Below are 20335 nucleotides of genomic sequence, written 5' to 3' on the forward strand. Positions count from 1 at the left end.
GAAGGCGGGACTCTGAAAGTCACAAAGCCTATTTTTAAAGGGCCATCAGGCGGCCCTTACTATTTTTAAAGGGCCAGCAGTTGGCCCTCACTATTGTTAGAGAGCCATATTTGTTGTTCCTATTATTTAAGAGTGGGTCTCCTATACTGTTATTGCATATGCAGTGACTGCAAAGGCTGCCAAAAATTTGGACGCACCCCAATACCCCTTTGAAGAGACATAGAGGAGGGCCTCAGTAAAAAAATGTTTTCTGTTATAAAACAGTGGGTCAGCTATAGTGGTAATGCCCATTCAGTGACTACAAAGGTTGCCTAAATTTGGGAAATACCCCAATATCAATTTAAAGACACATAGAGGTGAGCCTCAGTAACGACATGTACCCATTAGAAAGGAGTGGTTCTGCTATACAGTTATAGCGTATGCAGTGAATACAATGGCTGCATAAATCTGGGGAAAAAAATAGTACCAACTGTAAGGTAGCGCTATTGATCATGTTGAGGGGCGCTCACTTCACTGGGTCAATTAAAGCACACATGCAACGTTTTCTGGTAATGTGAAATCCAGCAGTTTATTAGACATCATAAACTGCTTATAACATAGTCCATCTCAGTGGCTCGCAGGAATGTTACACATGTAATTTCCAAGAGCCTTTTCAGTGGTAGCTATGCCCGCTTGGCTTCAGATACAGATTTCAGCATGGTAACAACATCAATGCCCATATAACGCACCACTTTTACCTTTGCCGGGTCTTGGCTGCTTCTATCAGCTCTGTTCTGCCAAAGCTGTGGTTTAAGGCTCACCAGACGTGGTCTCCAGGCCACGTGCCTTCCAGGGCTAATGGAGTCCCAGACACAGGGATCAGGCCTCTTGCCTCTCCAGGCTAATGGTGTCCCAGACACAGGGATCAGGCCTCTTGCATCTACAGGCTAATGGTGTCCCAGACACAGGGATCAGGCCTCTTGCCTCTCCAGGCTAATGGTGTCCCAGACACAGGGATCAGGCCTCTTGCCTCTCCACTGTTTCAAAACCACCAGGATTTATATATCCTTCTGTGCGCACAGGACCTGTGATGATGTCACAGTCATGTGATCAGTCACCTGAAGGGGAGGTACGTGGTTAGCCAGAACACACCCCCTGGACATTTAAGTAATGCAGCAAGCCGCTGCATTACATACCCCCCCCCTCTGTTCAAACTTGTGGGGTTGAACACATAAAATACACAATCACATTATAACCCACAGAGACCATGTACTTGACACTTGCGCTGCTCAGCCCCTGGAACATTAGTCACCAACATTAGCCCATTCCTTCGGGACCTACTATCTGTCATTGTCTCCAACTTCGTCAAGTCACATTTCCTGGTCGTAACCTTGTCAGACCTCCCCCGCTCCCAGCGGTCAGTACAGCAGTGCGACTCACTTGCGCTTGTATCTAAGGTCCGGTCCGACTCCATACTGTCTCGTACTCTATTGGGACGTTTGCATGGGCCTCTCAGACCTGAGTTAATGGAGGTCTCACTAGCTTTAAACCGACTCCCACTACCCTCAGGACATCTTAAAAGGTCTCTAACTTCTACTGTAGCCGTTCTATTATTTGGAGGGCCCTTTCTCTGTCTAGTGTCACAATTTATAGACGGCTGCTATCTTCTACTGCTCAGGCGCCTCTGTCTTTCCATTCGCAGTCTGGAAAGATTCAACTGTTCTACCTCTCGCAGATAGGTCACTCGGTACTCCATCAGCATTCATATATATGCAAGATTTTCTTCTGTTCCTACAGCGGAGAATGACACCATGCCGTCTTCATCCGGTATCCAGTCCTGATGATCACGTGGACGGCTTACTTTCATCACACCAGACTTCTTTACTGTCATTTACATGGCTTGGCCATTTCTCCCAATGAGCTTTCTTTCCAGAGTATGAGGCACCCGGAAGACCTCTTTCCGCAGATTTTGAGCTTTTCTCATAAGTTCCAGTTGTCTAATGACTTGTTCCGTCTTCAACCGGACAATGCGCTTTGTGCGAACACATCGCCAGTGCATGTCACTTAGGACAGCCACCCTCTTCACTGTGACTTCGGTTGTGGACAGGACCACCAGCTGTTTAGCATTTGAGGTTGAGTATACCTTACAGGCTCCCACGGCCTTCTTAAACTCCTCATGCACTGACTCTCTGGTGCATTCTTCTCTCAAATCTTCGGGTACATCTATGAGGCATATGTACCGAGACATTTCTGTCTCACCAGTGGTCTCCAAATGATCATCTGGCTCAGGTTTCAGGGACAATGGACTTTCAGCTTCTTCACCCTGTATGCTTCCCCTGAGCTGACTCTCAGCTATGAACTCGAGAATTCTCGACTTGACAACATCCATTCCATACTTATCTTCTTTTAACACTCTCTCAGCTCTCCTCATGTCCACCTTCTCATGGTATAAAGGATTAAGCGTAACTTGTTTGCCCTTTTCCTTCTCCAAGGAGAACTCGTTCACTAAATGGTACTTTGCGAGGCGACCCTTGAACTTGGAAACTTTTTCCTCTAGCTCAGCTACTCACGTCTCAGCAGCCCATCTCTGAAGCTCTTCCTGCTTCAACTGCTCCTTTATCAGCAGAGTTCTCTCAGACATCTCTGGCTCCAATGTGCCCACTCGGCTCTCGACAGCCAGTCTCTCAAGTTTCCCTTGCTTCAAATGGGCCTGTAGCGTCTCCTTGAGCTCCTTGATCTCAGCTCTTACATCCACCGAATCATCCAAGCTCGCAATATTCGAGGAGGCATTTGCTTCATACCTCCCTTCTCCGATAGACTCCTCCATCTTTTTCCGCTCAGCTTCCTCCCTGCCGATTCTATCCTTAAGTCAAGTCTCTGCCCTCTGGAGATCATCACAGAACATCTTCAGCTCCTTCACCTGAGCTTCCAATCCTAGGATCTTTCTGCGGAGATCATCATTCTCCTCACTGGTGTCCTGTAGAGTGGTCTCAATCACTTGGCGCATGTGCTCTTCATCCGCCTTTTCATCCTCTTGTTTTTTATTAACCTTGAGGAGATCCTCATAGTCTCTCTTGGTTTGTTGCAGTTCCCTATTGAACATTTCATGCATCTTTTCTGCCTCACGGACGTGACCAGACACTTCATCTTTTAATGCCCCTTTCAGCGCGGATAGCTCCCGGTCTCACTGGTACAGAGAGTCTTCCAGCCGCTCCTTCTACTGCATTAGAGACTTTACTTGGTCTTGGAATAGCTGCAGCTCCCTCATGTGTTCATCATACTCCTTCTTGGATTCACTCAGTTCCCGGTTGAATTGTTCGCGCAGTTGTTCTAGGTTTTGATCACATCCAGAAGCTTCATCCTTCAGTGCCCCTTTTAAGGCAGATAGCTCCCTATCCCTCTGGTGTAGACCCTCATCCTGCCTTTGCTTCTCCTGCGTCACCTCTGACTGCACCAGGGAGAGACGATGTTTCATCTTGTACAGCTCATCTTCATACTCCACTTTCTCAAGCTTTAACTGAAAAACCTCCTCTTTGGTTTTGCGGAGGTCTTCTTTATTTTTCTGGAACATTTCCTTCCATTTGTTGATATCCTCGCTGCTTTCCTCCAATTTTCGCTGCAAGTTCCTCACAACCTGGTTTATTTTCTGCCATTCAGACTCCAGGCTCAGCTGGTTCTGGGACTCGTTCTCCATGTTTTTCCTTAGTTGCTGCACGTCACTCTGACACTGCTGCCTGATAGGCTCCAGCTCTTGGTCAGGATTGGCCACCTCCTCTTTCAGCGCCCCCTTCAGGGCTGTCGGTTCCTGATCCTTTTGTCTCAGTAGATCATCCTGCTTGTAATGAATCTGCAGAACTGCATCCAACTCTTCCACCTGATCTTCATTGTCGTCTGATTCTGTACCGGAGGTTGTTACTGGCAACGTCACCTCCTCTTCCCTCCTGATTTCCTCTGCTTCTAAAGGAGGATCCACACACGGAATAAAGGCACACAGCATTGCATTTTCTTTATTTACCCTTTCCACAAAGGCTACAGGAGGACCTTTTTTTGTGGCCCATGCGCCTTCGACAACGAAAGGGGGACTTTCTCACCTCGTTTAGCTCCTCTTGACTGAACTGTCTTTCTACTTTCAAAAAGAAACTAGGAGTATAATTGGCTTACAAAAGAAGATTGTTTATTATTAGTGTTGAGCGAGCACTAAAATGCTCGGGCGCTCGAAGCTCGGGCCGAGCTCACCGTGATACTTGGGTGCTCGACCCGAGCAACGAGCCCAATGTTAGTCTATGGGAGACCCGAGCATTTTTGCAGCGGCACCCCCGGCAGTCTATAGAAAGCTTAAAAAGTGCCCAAAACAATAGTGACAGTGCTCAAAAGACATGGGGACAGCATGGGGATCGCCCCAGGAAGCATTTATGACCCCCAGGTCACTGTTGTCAGCAACGTGGTCAGAGGTATTAAGCCACTTTTACGGGCTCACAAGAAAACGTTCAAAAACGAAACTGAAAGTGCTTTCCTGTGAAATATGTTAAGGAACTTCCTTTCCAGGGTAAAGACTTGTGTATAAGGTAAAATAAATAACTAAAAACAAAAATACTCCTCCACACTTTGGGCTATGTTCACAAGTAGCATTTTTTATGTGTTTTTGCACTTTTGTATTTCTTTCAACCGTGACAAATGCATTCACCAGGAAATGTCATTTTAACATTTTACAATCTTATCTGGCCATGTGCTGTGTGACACATGCATACAGTGCTGAAAAGACATGGGAACAGAATGGGGAAGACCCCTGGAAGCATCTCTGACACCCAGGTCACTGCCTAAAAGTGTGCCCATCAGAAGTGATCCTTGCCACGTCAGAAGATGCAGACTTGCAACTATCCCCGTGAAAGTCCTTCTCCCAGAGCAGCGTTCAATTGTACCTCCCCCATTCCTTGCAATGCAAGCGCAAGTATGCAGCCTGCCACCCACCCACCCCCAGGCTGCAATACAATACTGCTAGCTTGCTTGCACTTGAAATTGGGTCTTTTAGGCATGTGGAGGCAGACGCCAGCCACCATGTCATAGCTGCATCGGCGGCCTGGTATCCATACTCAGTCCCCAGCCGCCCGCTCGGTCCCCAGCTGCCAGGGGGTGGCCAAGTGTCCACGCACGGTCCCAAGCCGCCCCTATTTCTTCACAGAACTTCCCCCACACTTTTCTTAGCCTGGCCTGCTTTAGGGCAGCATTGGACGAGCCCACCAGAGAACCAGACTCCTCCGGTGGGCCCTGGCTTCTCCATCAGGGTAGTTGAGAGTGCCAAGGTGAGGAGCATGATGATGATGATGGAAGTTAGCGTCTGCTTTGTTTTCTTGGAATGCAAGCGCATGTATGTAGTAGTGGCTAGGCGTTTTGGTGCATATCCTACCTCCTCCGAGGATTGCTGGATGTTTTCCTGCTACTATCCCAGTTCTATGACTCCTGTTAAAACAAAGCTTCAGGTGATGAATGAAGGATGAGGTGGTGGCAAAGGAGAAAGCGCAGGAGGAAAAGGGACCATTCACATCAATATCAGGCCAGTCAACCACACATGTCTTGTAGGATATGTTTCTGTACCAAAAGGAGCGGTTCAGCTACACAGTTATAGGGCATGCAGTGAGTGCAATGCCTACCAAAAATTTCGAGGCACTCTAATGCCCCTTGGAAGTGACATGGAGGTCAGAGGGCCTTAACTAAACCGTTTCTTCCATTTATAGCAACTAGGTCTCCTGTGCACTGTTGACCTAAGCAGTGAATGGAAGGCTTTCCAAAAATTATGAGGAACTGCAATGCCCCTTGAAACAGACGTGGATTACAGCATGCTAAAAACCTTCTACCCATTATTGGGGAGTGGGTCTGCCTTAGTGTTCGCCTATGCATTGAAAAGCAAGAGCTGACTAAAATTAGGAGGAAATGCAATGCCCGTTGGAAGAATGGTGGAGGTCGCAGTGGAATAAAAAGACAATATCAATGCCCCTTGGAAAAGTGGTGGAGGCCGCAGTAACTTAACAAGACAGTCTTAATGCCCCTTGGAAGAGACGTGGAGGTAGTAGTGGAATAAAAAGACAACTTCAATGCCCCTGGGAAAAGTGGTGGAGGTCGCAGTAGCTTAACAAGATGGTTTTAATGCCCCTTGGAAGAGATGTGGAGGTTGCAGTAACTTAACAAGATGGTTTAAATGCCCCTTGGAAGAGCCATGCAGTACAGCATCTTAGAAACATTATTCCCATTATTGGAGAGTGGGCCTCCCATAGTCTTTGCCTATGCCTTCCAAGCAAAAGCTGCCAAAAATTAGGACGGAGGAACTTGAAATGCTGGCAAACAAGAGCCATGCAGTACAGCATCTTAAAAACATTATTCCCATTATTGGGGAGTGGGTCTCCCATAGTCTTTGCCTATGCCTTCCAAGCAAAAGCTGCCAAAAATTAGGACGGAGGAACTTGCAATGCTGGCAACACGGACCAAGGTCACCCTAGTGGTATAGTGGTGGTGGAGGCTGAGGATAAGGAGAAGAGCAAAATGCAGCCGAAATGAGGAAGCGTATACCCATGTGTGGGTGTGAAGCGGTGCATGGGAATACACCTCCCGAAATAACACAGTGGATTTGACTTTATGTTGCTCTGCTGTCATTTGGTGGTGATGAGAAGTCTGGCCCAATCCAGCCCATGTTCATTTTGATAAGGGTCAGCTGGTCAACATTGTCAGTTGACAGGCAAATGCGCTTATCTGTTATAATTCCCCCAGTGGCACTAACAACATGCTCCGATAACACGCTAGTGGCTGGGCAGGCCAGGACCTCCAAGGCATACAGAGCGAGTTCATTCCAAGTATCCAGCTTGGATACCCAAAAATTAAAAGACACAGAGGAATCACGGAGGACGCTGGTATGATCGACAAGGTACTCCCTCACCATCTTTTGAAACTTTCCACTCCTTGTGAGAGTACCCCGCACCTCAGGGCCTGTAAGCTGGGCGGGTCTCATAAAACTGTCCCAGAACATTGACAGTGTTCCCCTGCAGCTGCTGGATTGGAGTTGCATCTCTCTCGCCCATATACCTTTGTTGGGCAACGAACTGTGACCTCTGCTGCTAGCGTATTCAGATGGGAATTTTTTTAACAATTCTGCAGCAAGGGCCTTCTGGTACTGCCCCATTTTTGTAGACCTCTCCACCTCAGGAATAAGAGAGTGAAAGTTCTCCTTGTAGCAGGGGTCTAAAAGTGTCATCAACCAGTAATGACTGTCACCCAACATTTTGACAACATGAGGGTCACGGTTAAGGCAGCGTAACATAAAGTCAGCCATGCGTGCCAGACTGGTAACGGGCAAGACTTCCGTGTCCTCACCAAGATGACGACTGACCATGCTCTCCTCCTCCTCCTCCCCCCTGTCCTCAGGCCACCCACGCTGAACCGACGGTATGACAGTGTACAGGTACTACCGTCTACAGTGCATGATACCAGCTCCTGTTCTTCCTCCTCCTCCTCCTCTCCCTCACTGTCGTCCAATGCACATTGGGATGAGATGAGGCTGGGCTGTGTGTAATCGCCTGCTACGGCTTCTTAATCCATCTCATCATACTCTGGCTGCAATGCCTCCTCTTTAATTCTCTGCAGAGAGTGTTGCAAAAGACAGACAAGTGGGATGCTGATGCTAATGATGGCATCATCGCCACTCACAATCTTTGTGGACTCCTCAAAGTTTGTCAGGATGGTACATATGTCAGAAATCCAGGTCCACTCCTGAGGTCTTATGTGTGGAGTCTGAAGTGAATATCGACGGCCTTGTTGCAGCTGGTACTCCAGAACTGCTCTCTTCTGCTCACAAATCCTTTGCAACATGTGGAGAGTAGAGTTCCAACGTGTGGGGACATCACACACCAGTCAGTGTGCCGGAAGCTGCAAACGCTGCCGCAACACACCAAGGACGGCGGAAGCTGTAGCCAACTTGCAAAAATGAACTGACAGGAGTCGTACTCTGATGAGCAGATCTGGCAACTCGGGGTATGATTTAAGAAATCGTTGAACCACGAGGTAAAGCACATGAGCCAGGCATGGTACGTGTATGATCTCGCCTTGCCTCAGAGCCTCCACCAGGTTACAGCCATTGTCACACACGATCATGCCTGGATGTAGGTTCAGCGGTCTCAGTCACAGATCTGCCTGCTCTTTCACAGCTGTCCACAACTCACAAGCAGTGTGAGGTTTATCACCTAAGCTTATGAGTTTCAGTACAGCCTGTTGCCGCTTGGCTGAGGTAGTACTGCAGTGCTTCCAGCTTGTAACTGATATGGTGATATCTGAGATGGAGGCTGAACATGAGGAGGAGGAGGAGGATGATGCACAGGAGCTGTACACTGTGGGGGCAACTCTGACTGACATAGGGCCCGCAATCCTCGGTGTGGGGAGGATGTGTTCCGTCCCAAGGTCCGACTGGTTCCCGGATTCCACTATGTTTACCCAGTGTGCCGTCAGGGAGATGTACCGTCCCTGGCCAAAAGCACTTGTCCACGTGTCTGTTGTCAGGTGGACACTCCCAGTAACTGCATTGTTGAGGGCACGGCAGATGTTTTGGGACACGTGCTTGTGTAGTGCGGGGATGACACACCGGGCAAAATAGTGTCGGCTGGGGACAGCCACCGCCATAAGGTTGCGGAAGGATTCCGTCTTCACCAGCCTAAAAGGCAGCATTTCCAACGCAAGCAGTCGTGAAATGTGCGAATTTAGGACTGTGGCCTGTGGGCCGTTGGCTGCGAATTTGAACTTTCGTTCAAAGCTCTGGGATATGGACAATTGAACGCTGCTGTGGGACGTGGACGTTGATGCTGTTTCTTGAGAAACTGCCATAACAAGTGAAGACTGAGAGGAGGGGGCATCTTTGCATGCAGTATGGACTGGGGATTGCCTTGCACACACAACAGGGGGTTCTATCACACGCACATCAGCGAAAGAAGCAGTGGTGACACCCGCTGACACTGGTCGCGGACCCTGGGGTTCGCCCCACAAAGTCGGGTGCTTTACTGCCATGTGCCTGATCATGCTGGTTGTGGTCAGGCTGGTAGTTTTGTCACCCCTGCTGATGCCTGCATGGCAGGTGGTACAAATGGCCTTTTTGGGGTTATCAGCAGAGTCTTTAAAAAAATTCCAGACTCTGGAAGACCTACAAGTTGTACTGGCAACGTCCCTCGTGTTGGTGTTACGGGGAACTTTTGCCCACCTTCCGAGTGCGGCCACCACACTGCTTATTCCTCCCTGTTGGGGTACTCTCCCTCCCTCCCCCTGTGTGCTGCTGGCCTCGCTCTGTGTGTCCTCCTGCCTGCCACGTTGGGAAAGTTACTAGATCATCCACCACCTCCTCCTCTTCCACTTGCGCATCACGATCCTCCTCCTCACTTCGTGGCAATTGGGTCTCGTCATCGTCCACCTCTTGTAACAAATTGCCAGCGTCGACTTTCTGTGGCCGTGGCTGTTCAAATATTTGGGCATCGCTACATGGGATCTCCTCTTCCACCACTTCAAGCGGAGCAGGCGAGGGGCACAAATATGGAAATGGACCAGTGAACAGCTCTTCAGAATGTCCAATGTGGGATCAGTTGCTGTCTGACGACACTCGGCATGGTGTGAGAAAGGAGCATCAGGGTGAAGAGGAGTATGCGGTCGAGACTCACGGCTACTAAAACTTGACCGTGTGGAAGACAGACCGGAGGTGGTGGTGCCCAGGTAACTGGAAGTATTATCTGCTATCCAATTAATAACCTGTCCACACTGATCAGTTACGCAATACTGGAAATGTAGTGTGCTTCCCTAGTAATTCGGTCAAGAAGTGGGAGCGAGAAGATGTGGCTGTTGGTTGTGGCACATTTTCACCTTGGCCACGGCCCCGTCCTCTACACACACCATCACCAGAACGTCTAGTTCCACGTCCCTTGCCACGCGCCTTGCCCATTGTAAATGAAGTAAAATAGCTTACACTCGCACTATCAATGGAAAAAGGGTAATAAAAAGTAGATTAGAACCGTGGAAGAGGAAAACCACAGTTCTATTTGTCTGGCCTACACCAGAATCTTTTAAACAGATATATTTGTGACTGAAAAGACAGGGAGACACTATTACTGTTTTTTCTTACGTAAACAGGCCAAAAGCTGGATAATACAGAGATTTGAACCGTGGAACTGCAAAACCACAGTTCTAATTTACTGGCGTATACCAGACTTTTTTAAATAGATATATTTGGGGCTGAACAGTCAGCGACACACTGTTTTTTTTTTTGTAAAAAAGACCCAAAAGTGGATAATACAGAGATTTGACCCATGGAACTGCAAAACCACAGTTATAGTTATGTGGCGTACACCAGACTCTTTTAAACAGATATATTGGTGTCTGAACAGATAGGGAGACACTATTACAGTTTTTTTTTATGGCAAAAATGCCAAAAAGCAGGATAATGCAGAGATTTGACCCGTGGAACTGCAAAACCACAGTTACAGTTATGTGGCGTACACCAGACTCTTTTAACAGATATATTGGTGTCTGACCAATCAGGGAGAAACTATTACAGTTTTTTTTTACGGCAAAAAATGCCAAAAGCAGGATAATACAGAGATTTGACCTGTGGAACTGCAAAACCACAGTTCTATTTTTCTGGCCTACTCCAGACTCTTTTAAAGAGATATATTGGTGTCTGACCAGTCAGGGAGACACTACTACAGATTTTTTTTACGGCAAAAAATGCCAAAAGCAGGATAATACAGAGCTTTGACCCATGGAACTGCAAAACCACAGTTATAGTTATGTGGCGTACACCAGACTCTTTTAAACAGATATATTGGTGTCTGACCAGTCAGGGAGACACTATTACAGTCTTTTTTATGGCAAAAAATGCCAAAAGCAGGATAATACAGAGATTTGACCCGTGGAACTGGAAAACCACAGTTATAGTTATGTGGCGTACACCAGACTCTTTTAAACAGATATATTGGTGTCTGACCAGTCAGGGAGACACTATTACAGTTTTTTTTATGGCAAAAAATGCCAAAAACAGGATAATACAGAGATTTGACCCGTGGAACTGCAAAACCACAGTTTTATTTTTCTGGCATACACCAGACTCTTTTAAAGAGATATATTGGTGTTTGACCAGTCAGGGAGACACTATTACAGTTTTTTTTTCCGGCAAAAAGCAAGATAATACAGAGATTTGATCCGTGGAACTGCAAAACCACAGTTATAGTTATGTGGCGTACACCAGAATCTTTTAAACAGATATATTGGTGTCTGACCAGTCAGGGAGACAGCATTACAGATTTTTTTTACGCCAAAAAATGCCAAAAGCAGGATAATACAGAGCTTTGACCCGTGGAACTGCAAAACCACAGTTATAGTTATGTGGCATCCACCAGACTCTTTTAAACAGATATATAGGTGTCTGACCAGTCAGGGAGACACTATTACAGTTTTTTTATGGCAAAAAATGCCAAAAACAGGATAACACAGAGATTTGACCCGTGGAACTGCAAAACCACAGTTCTATTTTTCTGGCCTACACCAGACTCTTTTAAACAGATATATTGGTGTCTGAACAGTCACAGACACACTCAATTTTTTGGGGGTGGGGGGGGGGGAATACCAAATGGTTGATTAGACGCGTATTTGGACAGTCTGACTGAGGAAATTAAAAAAAATACAGGACGTAGATGAAAAAAAAAAAAATTTCCTGGCCCCTGAGACCGGGGTGATAAGTCTAGCAATTTGACCAACAGGAGCACACAGGACTGTAATGCAGAGTTTGCTCCTATACAGCCTGCCTGCCTGATTTCTGGGATGGATATTAGTCCTGAGAAGGACTGTTTGTTTGATTTGGCAGCCTTTAGAGACCCTACACTACCTATTTCGCACTATATATCTCTCCCTAACTCAGCAGCACTTTGCCTACACTGGCTGATCCGGAGCAACTGTGTCCAAGATGGCGGCGCCCGGTTTTAAATACTCGGGGTGACGCTGTGTGGCCAACCAATCACTGTAATTCCCACAAACAACATGACTGCGGCATTACAGTGACTGGCTGGCAATCCCTGCATGTTCATTAGCTCTGTAAAGAGCGCCAAATGTGCAGGGCGGAGACCCGAGCTCCCGCCCGAGTAAACTTGAAATGCTCAGTGCTCGCCGAACATCCTGAGTAGCGTGATGCTCGGGCGAGTAACGAGCAGTGTCGAGCATGCTCGCTCAACACTATTTATTAATAGATAAATATACAGTACAGAGATTCATTTTAAATATTATAAGTATAGGAGGGGGGGTAAAGTGCAAAGTGCCTAAACCAAGGCCCCCAAAAGTCCACTGCATCCCATCCCAAATACTGAGGAGGTTGCGGCCATCAAAGAATCCACATCACACATCAGGAATGCAAGTATAGAGTGTTCCTAAAGATTTCAAGCCACACTCACCACTACAGTAGTGGCCTGAATGGATGTGGGAAAACCCCACTTACCAAGTGGGAAACAGTATGTACTCACCGTAATGTGGATGGGAACGCAAGGAAGGGGGGAGCCACAAGGTAGCAGGCGCACCTTGACACACGTTCGCTGTCACAGGACAGCTTTCTCAAGAGGAAGTGTGCATAGGAGTTTGTAGGATCTTAATATATATGCCCCAAGTTGGTCACATGACCAGTCATGTGACCAGAAGGTATCAAGAGTGAACAAGCAGGACCTGCGGTGGCGCATGCGCGGTAGTGCCGACATCCTGAGCGTGGACCCCAGCCATCACGCCCCCCGGCATGTCATCCCAAACATGGAAGTGTCTGGAGTTAGCGCAAGGAGGATGCTGACAGCGGCATCAACGTCCGGGACCGGGAAGCCGTGGCACATGCGCGCAGCAGTCACTGCACCTCATCAGTACTCCTAGATGTAAAGGCCCATCCAGTCTGGCCCTACAGAGGGTAGGAATGGCTAACCACCATTACCCCCCAAGGTATAATCAGAACATACATACAGAAATAACACGTTTCAATAATACATATATATAAGTATATCACTGTGTATAACTATAGTGTCCATAGGAATTTCCATATATTCATCCAGAATGACACTACACCGGAGCATCCAAGGCACCCATGTGGTCCACATGAAAACCCTCCAGGGGCAGAGGAAAATACCAGAATATTGAGACATCGGGCCCGCAAACTCTATAAGGAAAAAAGGAAAGTGGAGAAACATGTTTAAAACCAATGTAATTTAAAAGAACCCAAAAGAAGGGGGGGGGGGGAGTTACAGTAAAAGCACAAAAAGCATCATGCTAGCCATTAGATGTATAGGGGCTCCCAGAGGAGTAGGAGAACATTCCATCACTACAGAAATGATGAGAAAACCAAGCTCTCATTCAGGCCCCGTGGAGACATCGTATCTAGGGTTGAAATCCATCTGGCCTCTTTTTGGGCCAAAATCTTTGCCATTCCCACCCTGGGAGCCCAAGTGTAAAATATCTATGCCGCTTACCCTCAGAGAACTGGGGTCGCAGCTGTGACACTTATGAAAATGACTCGGGAGCGTCCTCAGCTCCTGGGGGGTCAGCGACCTTATTTGCACCACAAATGTCTCGCACGTGCTCCCGAACTTTCACCCTGAGCTCTCTTGTGGTCAAACCAACATAAATTAGTTGGCAGCCACAGGTTGCATAGTATATAACGTGAGTCGAACCACACGAAACATACTTTAGAATTTTGAATTCACGGGAGCCATCAGAGGAGAGAAAGGAAGCACTGCACACAACATTCGTGCAGGCCATACAATGGCCACATGGATAACAACCCACTGTGGGTCCACGGGACCCAAAAGGATTTTGTGGAAGAGGGATATAGTGGCTTGACACAAGCAGGTCACTGAGGTTTTTTGCCCGTCGGGCCGTCATCAACGGGTATCCTCCAAGGCAGTCACGCAGGGAGGGCTCCGTACCAAGAACCCCCCAGTGTTTGGCGAATATTTCCCGCATCTCCCCCCATTGCCTGTTATAGTTTGAAATATAACGCACCCTCTCTGGTACAACCCCACTCTGAAGGGGGGCTAGGTAGAGAAGGCGGCCCCGAGGGGTTTTCCTTGCCCTCCTTGCGTTCCCATCCACTTTTCGGTGAGTACATACTGTTTCCCACTTGGTAAGTGGGGTTTTCCCACATCCATTCAGACTACTGTAGTGGTGAGTGTGGCTTAAAATCTTTAGGAACACTCTATACTTGTATTCCTGATGTGTGACGTGGATTCTTTGATGGCCGCAACCTCTTCAGTATTTGGGATGGGATGCAGTGGACTTTTGGGGGGCTTGGTTTCGGCACTTTGCACTTTTTTCCCCCTCTCCTATACTTATGATATTTAAAATGAATCTCTGTACTGTATATTTATCTATTAATGTATTAATAAACAATCTTCTTTTGTAAGCCAATTATACTCCAAGTTTCTTTTTGGTTTTATATATGTTGTGAGTAGGCTGTCTGGGTAAGGCCCAGTTATCCGGGATTCTAACCCGGTTCTTTGGCTACTTGATATGTTGGCTGTTGTTTATAATCTTTTTCTACTTTCGTACTGTCACCGTCATCTGTGGGGTCTGTGTCACTCCCCATGGTGTTGTGAACCAACAAGTCACCTCCCACTTTGATGTCAACCCCTTCTACTGGAGCTACCCAGTTATCAACAGTCGAATTGTCATTTTCAGGCGGTACCAACCCACGACCAGTAACCAATCTTGGTTTTCTATGCTCCACTCTCTTTTGAGACTCCGCCCCCTTTGGATAACCACACCTATAGGGGGGTTTTAAAAAAAAAAAACACGCGATAGTCTAAGGACCCAGCTCACAACATCTCTTTCTACCTCCCTGGGCACTCTGCGATAGTGCCAGCACCACAGGAGAACTCAAAGAATGATCCGCTGCCACCATTCTGTAACGTGCCAACATCTCCCGCCGTTCCTGTACCACGTCCTGCTGCTGCTGCAACAAGCACTTTTGTGGCGCTCTGCTACGTACAGGTGCCACACAACCCAGTAGGATGCATGGATGGACTTCTCCACACGAGGCCCTCACACATTCACACACCTCCACCCTACCACCTCACACCAGCAGAGGGAGTCCGTTAGGGATATATATATGGAGGGTGGAGCCAGGCAGCTTAGTTGAGTTTAGTTTAGTGTCTAGTTAGAGAGCATGCTGACGCTGAGAGCAGCGAAGACGCAGCTCGTCTGCTGCTGCCATAGTGAGGGCCCTGAGTGCGGCCGACGGCAAAGAGGAAAGGAGAGAGGAGTTGAGGGGGCAGAGGAGCGTACTAGGCTCACCCCAAAATATACACTGGACACCGGGTCCACGCCTACAGGGACCGTTTATACCCAGTAGAGACCACCGGATACCTGGAGGACTACAAGTCCCAGGCCGACCAACGCTGACTACTGAACCAGGGCTAGGAGTCAAGGAGGCCCCAGCGTCCAGGGAGAGTGATCTCCAAGAGAAGGCCCTACCACCAGGTCAGCAGGTGCAAGAGAGAGAGACAGTAATTAAGCCAGGCCTAGCTCCAGGCAGGTCAGAAGCTTAGCAAGTGGAAGCAACGGATTAAGAGGCCCTATACCCGCTCACTTGGGAGAGTCCAGAAGTGCACCCTGCCTACCGAGTACCCTGGACCATACCTGCAGCTACACCAGTAGAGGTACCGAAGCGAACCCCCGTGTGAGTGTCCGTCATTTCTTCCTGAACCGCCCTGGCCATCTCTCCCCTGTACCACCATCCATTACCCCACGCTGCCCTGAGGCCCGCTCCACCTGTGGGGAGCCGTTCCATCATAAGCTGCCCTAACATCTGCCTCAGAGGACAGCTCCCCAGCGGCGGCTCCCTTTAGCTGCATTCCACAGGTGGCGTCACGAACACTTTACAAATCCCCTATAAATAATCCCCCTTTTGGGTGACCGCCCTGGGCCACGGACCGGGTCAGCCACCGTAATGTCCCCCAGCAACCAGAGGCCCGGCTGCCGAGTACCCCACGGCCCTGGGGGCGCGTCATCCTTCTGGCATCACAAACAGCATCCCGTGCCCGTTGCCACCGGGTACTGTGCGCCTTAAAAGACTGTAGCACTTACTGTGGTGAAGATTTCCCCCCATTCCCGAGGTTTCCCGCCATTGTCCGCCATTTTCCAGTCGCCGCACGGGAAGAAGAGGGGCGTAACCGCGGGAACCCGACAGGCATGACTGAAAAGCGCGCGAAGCCCAGGACACGCCCCACACTTGACGTCAAACCAGGAAGCGTCAGGTCCTCTAAGGAGTCCAGTGGACGCTCTGACGTCAGACGCAAGCGACACAAGGTCCTGGAAGAAGACCGTCGCCGCGGAGCTGTGGCCTACCTGATAAAAAAAAGTGAAGAAGGGGGGCTACGGTCTACTAGGGGGGCGCAATCATGGCCCATGACCAGCAAGCCACCGGAGCACTGGTTAATTTTCCTGATGCTCAACTTGACCTGGCGCTGCACAAGTGACTCCATTGATACCCATGGCCCTGCCGTATATCCCTGGAGCGAAATGGCTTCCCCAGTATGATGGCAAACCAGACACCCTGTCTGGGTTCAAGAGAAAAATATGCGGTGTACTGGACATGTATTCTTTGACTGGTAAGCAGAGAGCCGCTGTTGTGCTGGGACAATTGACTGGTGCCGCAGAGCGGGAAGTTGAAACCTGGCCAGCCGCAGACCAGGAATCAGTATCCACTATCTTTAAGAGACTGTAAACTGTGTTTGAAAACCGCACTGAGACAGATCTCCGGATGAGGTTCTACCATTGTGTCCAGAAACCTGACGACAGTATCCGGGACTATGCCTGGCGCCTACAGGAAGCCCTGCGGGCCCTGAAACAGGTTAGTCCAGCCAGCATACAAGATAAAAATTAAATGCTGACGGAACAGTTCATCCGGGGGTTGAGGTCCCAGGAGGAGAGCAGAACTGTACGGTGGTGGGCTTTAGATCATTCAAGACGCCACCTTTGACACCCTCAAGGACATGGCTATTATGGGTCTAAAGCCCATGGAAACATCACTGACTGCTTTCCAGCGTTACCAGGGTGGGGCCACCCCAGTGCCCGCAGCACCCACTTCTCCTTCAGTGACGGCTGAAACAAAAATGCAAACAGTGCCCCATAGCGAGGTGGAAAGCTTGCACTCTGAAGTGCGCCAGTTAAGTAAAACCTTGGCCACTGTCCTGAGCACCCTACAGCTACGGACGGAGCCCGAGCCGGAAGGAAGGATCCTACTCGCCGATAGCTCTGAGGATGTCCCCTGGATGAGGAGAAGAAGGAGGACAACGCCACCCCAGAGGAGGACAACGCCACCCCGTGGGAGGACCAACGCTGCCCTCCAGGAGACTTCTTCTGCTACCGTTGCCACAAGGCAGGCCACACAGCGCGGAACTGTCCTTTAAATGAGCAAACCCTGGGGCCGAGGGCCAACACCCAGGAGTAAATCAACCAGGCCCATCAAGCTGGTACCATCGGTTCGTAGGAGGGAGGCCTTTTCTGTCCATCGTGCTGGACGGCATTGCTACACCTGCGTTACTGGACACCGGCTCACAGGTAACCATCATACCTGATGTCCTCTACAAAAGGTACTGGTCAGTAGATGAACTCCGCCTGCCAGCCCTGAACCTCTCTGTGTATGCCTCTAACGGCCTTCCTCTTAACCTAGTCGGGGTTAAGGACGTGACAGTGAAGGTGGGGAGAGCAGAACTAAAGGACCAAGGACTGATTGTAGTAGAAGCTAACCCTGGTGATACAGACTTGTATATGATACTTGGTACGAATATTGTTGGTAACTGTTTGGGAGAAATGTTGTTTTTGCTCCAACAGATTGCTGACACTGCCAAGCCAGGGCAGAGGATGGTGCTCCAGAGAGAGATTCGAGCCCTCCTGTACCAGCAACAGGTAAAGCTAACAGGTGGTGAGATTGGTAATGTACAGGTGACAGACCCGATACCCATTGTGATTCCCCCAATGAGTGAGATGCTGATTTGATGAGGGGCAGCAATAGGTCTCAAGGGACAGAACTACCAGGCGGTAGCGGAGCCCATTAGCTCAGAGCACAGACCTACACTCTTAACTGCTAGAGGGGTAGTTGATGTGCGCAAAGGAAGGGTACCCATACGTCTCCTAAATTGTGGGGAGGAGGAAGTTAAATTACCTAGATATGCCACTGTTGCCAGATTGTATACTGTGAACGATGACGCCATACACATAGTAGAGTCTTTATCCTCATCAGACACAGTGGAGGATAATGACTCAGAAACCCAGGTGGGAGATTGGTGTCAATAGCTCTATGTTGGGACTGACACCACTCCTGTCCATCAAAAACAAGGTGTACACAGGGTGGTCCAGGAATACGAACAGGTATTCAGCAAACACCCAGTTGATTTTGGGAGGATTAAAGGGGTACAACACCATATACCCACAGGTGACCATCCACCCATCAAAGAACGTTACAGGCCCATACCACCAGCACACTACCAGAAAGCGAAGGAAATGTTGCATGACATGAAGAAAGCAGGGGTAATAAGAGATAGCTGTAGCCCCAGGGCAGCTCCCCTGGTCCTGGTCAGGAAAAAGGATGGAAGCATGAGGATGTGTGTAGATTACAGACAGGTAAACCGCATAACTGATAAAGATGCATACCCTTTGCCCCATATAGAGGAATCCCTGGCTGCACTAAAGTATGCAAATTACTTCTCTACCCTTGACCTCACTAGTGGGTACTGGCAAGTAGCAGTTGCTGAGGAGGATCGGGAGAAGACGGCCTTCACTACCCCGATGGGACTCTGCGAGTTCAACAGTATGCCGTTCGGACTCTGCAACACCTCTGGAACGTTCCAGAGATTGATGGAGTGCTGTTTGAGACACCGTAACTTCGAGACCGTGCTGCTATACCTGGATGACATAATAGTGTACTTCAAGACGTATGAGGACCATTTTCAGCACCTGGCAGAGGTATTTGAAGCATTGTCCCGGTATGGGATGAAATTGAAGCCTTCCAAGTGTCACCTGCTCAAACAGAAGGTTCAGTACCTGGGGCACATCGTCAGTCCAGAAGGAGTAGCACCGGACCCGGAGAAGGTCACTGCCATCCAGAAATTGCCAGAACCGATCAATCTCAAGGAGGTACGTCAGTTTCTGGGACTGGTCGGGTATTACTGGAGGTTTGTAAAGGACTACACGAAGAAGGCAGCGCCTTTGCAAGATCTCCTGGTAGGACAGTCCAACTGAGGCAAACCCCCCCCCTTTCAGTGGGGTAAAGAGCAGGCTGAGTCCCTTGCAGTGATGAAAGAGATTCTGACCGGAGAAGAAATCCTGGCCTACCCTCACTACAGCCAACCTTTCCTTCTGTACACTGATGCCAGCAATGAGGGACTAGGAGCTGTGTTAAGCCAGAAGCAGTATGGCAAAGAGAAGGTGATTGCCTATGCCAGCAGGAAGCTCCGTCCTATGGATAGGAACCCAGACAACTATAGCTCCTTCAAGTTGGAGCTCCTGGCCTTGGTCTGGGCCATCACTGAACGATTCAAGCACTACCTGGCCTCCATTAAGTTCACGGCCTATACTGACAACAACCCGTTGACACACCTAGAGACTGCCAAGTTGGGAGCCATGGAACAGCGTTGGATGGCCCGACTGTCAAACTATCAGTTTACCATCAAGCACCGGGCAGGCCACAAGAACGCCAACGCCGATGCCCTATCCAGAATGCCTCACCAGTCGGACACTGAAGAAGAAGTGGATGACCTGGAGGAGATTGAGCTACCTGCCTTCCATAGAAATGGGATGGTCCACGAGCAGCGTACCTCCAGGAGGTATCGTGGTAAGACACTAAACCCTTTAACTCATCACAGTTGGAAGGAGACCCAGGACAGCGACCCGGTTGTAAGCCGTATCAAAGAACTGATAGCGCAGGAAGGTTCCTACCTGGAGAAGGACGCTTCTCCACAAGCCAAGCAACTGTGGAATGAGAGAAGCCGGCTGTTCATCTATAGAGAGAAGCTGTGCCGAAGGTATGTTAACCCCAGGACCCATGAGATGATATGGCAGATCGTAGTGCCCAGGACAGACATCCAGATGGTGTTGGAGGCCTACCACGATCGAGCAGGGCACTTTGGCTGGAAGAAGCTGGAAACCCTCCTGAAGAGTCGGTTTTATTGGGTTGGAATACGGAGTTCCATAGAGAGCCGGTGCCGGGATTGTGGACCCTGTAGCCTCAGAAGAAAAGACTACAGCAGCCAGAAAGCACCCTTGCAGTCCATCAAGACAACCCAGCCCCTGGAGATCGTCGCACTGGATCACGTCAAGCTGT

General features: G+C 49.0%; 1 pseudogene; it reads right to left on the bottom strand.

The window, feature by feature from the left end:
* Positions 1-1870: 1870 nt before the first annotated feature.
* On the bottom strand, positions 1871-14599 carry LOC141258513 (cingulin-like; annotated as a pseudogene).
* Between the last annotated feature and the right edge of the window lie 5736 nt (positions 14600-20335).

Source organism: Phyllobates terribilis, unplaced genomic scaffold (assembly GCF_046119375.1).
Source record: "Phyllobates terribilis strain yellow unplaced genomic scaffold, ASM4611937v1 Scaffold_3__8_contigs__length_932513732, whole genome shotgun sequence".
In the NCBI taxonomy this organism is placed as follows: domain Eukaryota; kingdom Metazoa; phylum Chordata; class Amphibia; order Anura; family Dendrobatidae; genus Phyllobates; species Phyllobates terribilis.